Source organism: Micromesistius poutassou (genome assembly GCF_964030765.1).
Source record: "Micromesistius poutassou genome assembly, chromosome: 3".
In the NCBI taxonomy this organism is placed as follows: Eukaryota; Metazoa; Chordata; class Actinopteri; order Gadiformes; family Gadidae; genus Micromesistius; species Micromesistius poutassou.
In genome coordinates this window covers 7,390,993-7,398,280 of record NC_140273.1, presented here as the reverse complement: position 1 = coordinate 7,398,280, position 7,288 = coordinate 7,390,993, and positions in this window count along the sequence as shown.

Sequence of the window (7,288 nt, the reverse complement as noted above, 5' to 3'; positions counted from 1 at the left end):
CCTGAGTTGCCTGTCATACGACTTCATAGGAGGTTGTATTATTGAAAAGTAGCAGGTTGGCCTGAGAGCGTGTGAAGAGTGGGCGGGAGACGAGAACGACACCCTACTGTGAATAAAACTCAAGCATATTTACAACTGTTCACTGGACCAAAGGCAGGTAAAATATATAGCTAATCTTAAAAATGTTATACTTCCACAAAAACAGACTCTACACCAGGGGTGCCCAATACGTTCGATCGCGATTGGTAGTCTGGGTAGATAGCGTGACATTCCATTCTAAAAAACAACAATCGATTGACTTTGACCAAGGGTTTCAAGACTTTGCTTTACTCAGCCAATCGCTACATTTATGTGCTTTCCATTTAGGGGAGACGTTGAGCTTTATTTACCCGCAACAAAAATTGCAGCACTGTTTGAACACCTGATCAAGTCTGCAGGGGAGGATGAGATTTTGATAGTACAAGCTGATTTTGAGCTTAAAGGGGTAGTTTGGAATTTTGGACATCGGACCTCATTTCCAAGTGAGCCAGTGTGTTATTTATCATTGGAGACCGTTTTCACGCTTCGTGTTCAATCTACCTAAATTCTCACATATGACCCCCCCCCCCCCCTTCCAGGACCTCCACTGGCTCCCTGTAGTAGCTTGCATCAGATTCAAGATGATGGTACTGGCATACAAGGCGGTCGATGCCTACCTCCAAACGTTGTTCAAACCACACACCCCAGCTCGATCACTCCGCTCAACTACCTCAGCGGGACCTCTTCTATCTCCATCGCTAAAAGCAAGCAGAGGTCGATCAGCGTCACAACTCTGTTTTGGGACCACAGTGGTGGAACAAGCTCCCTACCGATGTCAGGACTGCATAGTCGCTCACAAGCTTATGCAAAAGACTCAAAACTCACCTGTTCAGAGTTCACCTTGACTCTGCATAGTCATCCAGTCCGTCCCCCGTCCCCCCCCCGCCCACTATTGTATGTTGTACGTCTTGGCACTTAATGTACGCACTTAATGTACTTTGTATTTATTCATAGTACTTAATTGTGTAGCATCTGCAGTAAGCTAGCTATCACTGCTGTATACGTAGCCTAGCGATTGTTAGTACTTGCACTTGGTTCTATGAACATCTTTACAGTACCGACAGTGATATATTGTTTCACTTTTTATGACAAATGTACTTATTGTAAGTCTCTTTGGATAAAAGCAGCTGCTAAATGCCGAAATGTAAAAATCTTTTTTAAGATAAGAGTACTGCGTCACACACCTGTTGTGAGAAACTTCAGTCTCCAACACTGTTTCCGCAAAATAAAGAAAAGAGCGAAAGGGGGAACCATTGATGTCGTAAATCTGTGATTTGTGTTCTCCAAATAGGGTTAGAAAAAACTAAAAAACATACAAATGAGGCTGTAATCTTTTCAATTGGAGAAGCCGAGTGTGATGGTTCCTCTTTTATTCATCATGCATCAAATTCACAAACTTCAAAAACCCTTTTTATTACAATACCATCAATATTGATCATTATCGTTCGTCATGTTTTTTTTGTTTTGTTTTTTTAAATGACTGCCAGATGGACCTAAACACACATCTGTGATATCAAGTCCCTCTGGTGAAATAGAGGAGGGCAGCTCAATGACTCTGAGCTGCAGCAGTGATGCCAACCTAGCAGCTAACTACACATCGTTCAAGGAACATGAAGTCTCAGTGGAGGAACCAGGACAGACCTACACCATCACTGGAACAGGGAAACTATTACTGTGGTTCTCGTAATGCAATCGGATGTCATTCCACCTTTTTGTTAATCCATGTGAAGTATCCAGAATCCATGTACACACACACCCCGTATTGTTCTTATACTTGTAATACATGGCCCCCCTTTCCAGCGTCATTCTCCTCACTGGCAGCAGCAGCTGTAAGAGTTTTTTTTATTTCAATAAATCGACATGATAACAATATCCAGGGAGAATAGCAGAATAATATCAGGATTTACACATATAGCACACATCCGTGAGAATATCCTGAGAATATCATGAGAATATCAGGATTTACATTACAAAGAGTCCTGATATTCCCCTGATGGGCCGTATGTCTGAACATATCCTGACATTTGTAACCTGAAATTCTCCTGAAAAATACCACCCCTGAGGTTGTATTTTCTCTGGAGGAAATGTAAATTACCTTATGTGTGAATGAGGCATAGAAAGTCGCTATTTCTCACACCCTGTGAGTGGGCGTGTTGATGACGCTTCTTGATATGTTCCTATCTTCCCCTGTGGTCACCAGATAATGGTACAGGTCATTATATGTCCCTCCGCTATGGTCACCAGACAATAGTACAGGTCATTCTATGTTCCTCCCCTCCCCTATGCCCACTCTGGGCTGTGTGAAAACACACCATCATGTGACCACCAGGCACTCCGGAGTGCTTACAAAATGAACCAAAAACCAAAATGTTCTCCTGTGTCCTCTCTCCTGCACAGTCACTTCCTGTCCCCCTGTATCAACACATCTCAACTCTGACAATCATGCCACACTGTCAGCACAGAGGAAGCCAACAGAGCAGGACTATCCTTCCCAACAGGTATTAACGAATTGTACTCTACTCTTTGTATTGTTGCACACTCATTGCAAAGGATAAAGCACTGCGTTCCCACCATGGTAATACATACATGTTTTCAATTGTTCCAGCTCTAAATGCTGTGGCTAGCAGCAGAGCAGTATGGAGCCACTCTGCTGGTTACCTCTCATTAGAGCTGTAGTGATATTCTGGTCCTGGTGAGGGCTGAGGGCCAGTCGCAGCTGCCCGTGGACGAGGAGCGGTCCTAGTATAATAGACTTAAGTGATGATATGTAATTTCTGCCGCTAGGGGTCACTCAATCAAAGCAATAACAACAAGGTATGGTTGCATGGGAGTGGTCTACATCACAATAGCCAGGGAAAACTCTACACCGGAATCATGTTCATAGACAACATAATGAATTTAGTTTTATTGACCCTACGTTAAATCATGTTTATTTACGTTATGTCATTTCATTTTAATGAAATAGAGGCAAGTAACATTGTTAACTTGCTAACATACCATCAGTTGAGTCCACTACCTACACAGCTGTAGATAATAATGTGTGTGTAAACCAACCAACGTTGTTTTCCATGGTCCTACTAAATCCTACTAAAAATAACTGCGTGTTCATAGGTATTTATCTACATGGGTTGTAGTCTGCATGTATTTATCCATCTATTCCCATCACTATTCCCTATGGTCACCAGATAATGGGCGACAGAACTGGCTTTCGGATGTCAACATTGCTTTGTTTCCAAGGCAACTCTGGGCTGTGTGAAAACACACTATCATGTGACCACCGGTCACTCCAGAGTATTTCCAAATAAACCAGAAGCCAAAATGTTCTCCTGTGTCCTCTCTCCTGCACCTCTCTCCTGCACAGACGCGTCCTGTTCCTCCGTATCAAAGCATCTCAGCCCGGACCAATCGTGCCACACAGAGGCACAGAGGAAACCAATAGAGCAGGATATGTGTCGAGAAGAACAGACGGATCCGGTCCAGCACACCGAGGTCAGCTTTAAAAGTCCCAACACTGTTCCTGCAGAAGCCTCTCTTGATATTTCTAGAGAGGAAAGACACATTTTGGGCCTGCAATCACCCCAGGGGAGACAGGATGATACCTTAAATTCTATACAAAACTAGCTTTACTGAAGTGAAAACACTGACCAGACGGACTGGAATAACCTCAGAGTTGAACAGCACTGTCGAAAACACTGTCTTGTATTTACATACTGAGGTTGAATCTTTTGCGTTGGATTTGCATTGCGCTGCACTGAACTATGGAAGGAGTATATGTATTTTATCTACATGGGTTGTAGTTCACATGTATTCATCCATCTGTGTCACTGTTCACATGTATTTATCCATCTGGGTTGAATAATTATATATCGCTTCACAGCCACTAGCAAACTACCAATCCCGGAGTGTGGTGCAATGCTGATGCTCAGTGGGAGGTGTCAGCCAAAAGCAGGGACCCAAAGGTTTTGGAACCCAACCGAATAGTTCTGCGCCCCACCAGCTTCTGAATCTAAAACGTTGTTCCTTTAGGACAGAAGCGTCTGCTGGACTAATGACTAGAGAGTAAATATGTCCGGTGAGGGTTCAGGAGCATGTAGTACGGCGCTGTTTGCATGCAGGAGCAGCTAGGGGGCGGTGTAACCTTGAAGAGGTGGAGGATGAGGGCGCCTCTATGCTCTCAGGGTGTCGACCACATGGAAGTGACTGATGAAGCGCAGGAAAACACTGGAAAACAAGCACTGGAAAACAGTGGAACGTAACCGTAGAGAACGGAATAGTTTGTTTGATATGTGACTAGACATGCCGTCCGGATGAGCAGGGACACTTTGAATCATGATAGCGTGTACTGTGGCACAACGACTACAATGTTCTCTGCAGTCACACCGCTGATATGGTTCAGTATTTGCTGAAACCTTCTGTCCTTCTGACTTTAGTGCACAGTCCCACATTTAAAAGTATTAGAATATTGTTTTATATTTGATGATATGTTACTGGTCATGAAATATTTTTAACGTAGCCTTATGATTCGTACCAGATTCCTGTAAGTGGATGTAAGGTTATAAGTCCTCTGTTTGTCCTGTCTAGTCCAGGTGGACAAAGGTACCAGTTGGAGCACAACCTGGCTCCTCCAACATCAGCCTCCAAACAGCTCCTGGTCCCTAGTGGGAAAGTTTAATTACTCACCTAGCGTTCTGGCATATACTGGTTATACAGGTGTATGATCCACACTGGTAGTAAATCACACACACACACACACACACACACACACACACACACACACACACACACACACACACACACACACACACACACACACACACCACTTTGAGAGCATTATTTATTATAGCCACGTTTTTGGTGTACGCATATTTAGGTATACTGTATATACTTTTCAGGTACAAAGAATTTAATGAAATTCAATAAACATTAAATTCAATAACCCTACAGGAAAATAGCTAATTGTAATATTCCAGGGGACCACGTGTATGAATACAGAAAAGGAGACCATCCCCAAGAGGCAGAGGAGCCATCTGTTTTGTATGGTCAGTGAAGAGGGGGTTTTTTCAAATGGTCTTTCCATGGAATGGAAGGTGCAAGCCAGCCAACCCTGGAATGATATTGGCCTCTTTTGGCACCTATTGCACAAACATCACTGGAGGGATCCCTCACTTCCCCTTTCCACTTTTTCCATCTTCTATAACCATGGTCTATATCCCCATAGACTTAGAGGGCATATGTGAAGCCCTTTGGAGGCTAACTGACTCAGGGCTATTCTAGTCACACAAATCAGACTTTTGCAGGTAAAGTCTGATAGCAGACAAGCTTGGAAGTGTAGTGAAGCGGGCTGTTTCACTTTCTTGCTTATTTGTTTCGACCAATCATGTTAGGTGGCTGAGAGTTGGTATGACTAACATCGCTCATTGACTAGTCATCACTAGTAAAGCTTTCCTGGCCAGAAGACAAGCTAAAACCTCCTCTCTAGATCCAAACATCATAAGTGTCTGGAAATGTTCAACACACTGTAGACTTGTCACTGTAAATCCCCATATCAAAATCCCCTGAAGCTTAGTCTAGGGTGACCAGATTTCCTGAAACTAAAACCGGGACACTTTTCGCGTGGCCGTAGCGCGGGTGCATGTGAGGTCATAGACGCTGATGTTAAGCTAAATTTCAACACATACGACCAACGACCGGCGGCGGGTGAATACATTTTTGGGTGGGGCGCAGTCAGGGATGGGGGGTCCTTCACCTGATATTTTTGATTTGGTAGATGTGATTTCCTGTATTCTGGTGCATTTTGGGGATGGCCACTACCTAAAAATTCATTCAGATTCATAGCTTACATCCTGACTTGCAGGGCCTGGACAAGCTTACACTGCATATACAGACCTACTTTATGGCATTCCACCAACCATTGCTATTTGTCCTATGGGTGTCCTATTCTGATATTGAGGCAAATCATGATCACTGTCCTATAGGACTACTGCTCACAACAAAGACTAATGGGGAAATCAAGCATGTTTTTGGTAGGCCTATTTTACACATTTATGAGAAAATATGAAAAGACATTGAATGAGTTTCGTGTGGGACTATATTTTTATGAATTAGCCTGAAGCTTCAGAAAGTTTTTAAACAAAGTGTGTGTGTTTGTGTGTGTGTGTGTGTGTGTGTGTGTGTGTGTGTGTGTGTGTGTGTGTGTGTGTGTGTGTGTGTGTGTGTGTGTGTGTGTGTGTGTGTGTGCGAGTCGTCAACCTCATAGGGTGATCTGGATTGTTGACAGGGGGGACGGGACGGGACGGGGACGGGACGGGACGGATGGACGCGTGTTTTTGGTTTTTTTGCCGTGAGAAAGTGGATGTGTGGCGTGTGCACGTGTGTAAGCAGGCAAAAACGTGTGTCACACGGTGAAACCGTGAGAGTTGGCAGCTCTGCGAGCACTAGGTATCCTGCTCTGCCTTTGAAAAAACAAATCTCAGAAGCCCCGATTTCGAATTTTCCCTGTATGTCGTCATACGGCGTCATACATGTTACCTCCCCTTTCTCTGCTTTGGCTGCCCAGAGAATTTGGCCCGCCAATGAGACAATGAGCTACGACTGTGCGAGCGCCACGTGTGTGTGTGTGTGTGTGTGTGTGTGTGTGTGTGTGTGTGTGTGTGTGTGTGTGTGTGTGTGTGTGTGTGTGTGTGTGTGTGTGTGTGTGTGTGTGTGTGTGTGTGTGTGTGTGTGTGTGCGTGTGTGAATACACACACTGTAACGCAAGTGTTGTACACTTCTTTGTTATTTGGATAACCGTTCTGCTGTTGGTGTTATGGCGCGTAACACAATAAGGCAAGCTTGCATTTGGTGAAAAAACTAGACTGCGTCGGGTTCTCTGACGTCTCTGGTATTTCCACAATAAGACTCGTGGTGGGGGTTATCTCAGCCATGGTTGAGAAGGAATTGGGGAAAAGGAACTTTGGCTTTGACTCCCTGAAGTACATGAACCGAGACATGGAGGAGAAAGGGATTGTTGCCTGCGATTGTCTCCCGCCGGAGCCCCGCTGCCAGGCTCCAGCGGGAGACAATCGCGGGCAACAATCCCTTTCACCTCCATGTCGCGGTTCAGTCTACTTCAGATTGATATGGAAGGGGAAGAACCAGAGACGTCGGAGAACCAGACGCAGTCGTTTGACATTGATAATATCATCGGAGGCGCACACAGATTTTGGCTGTG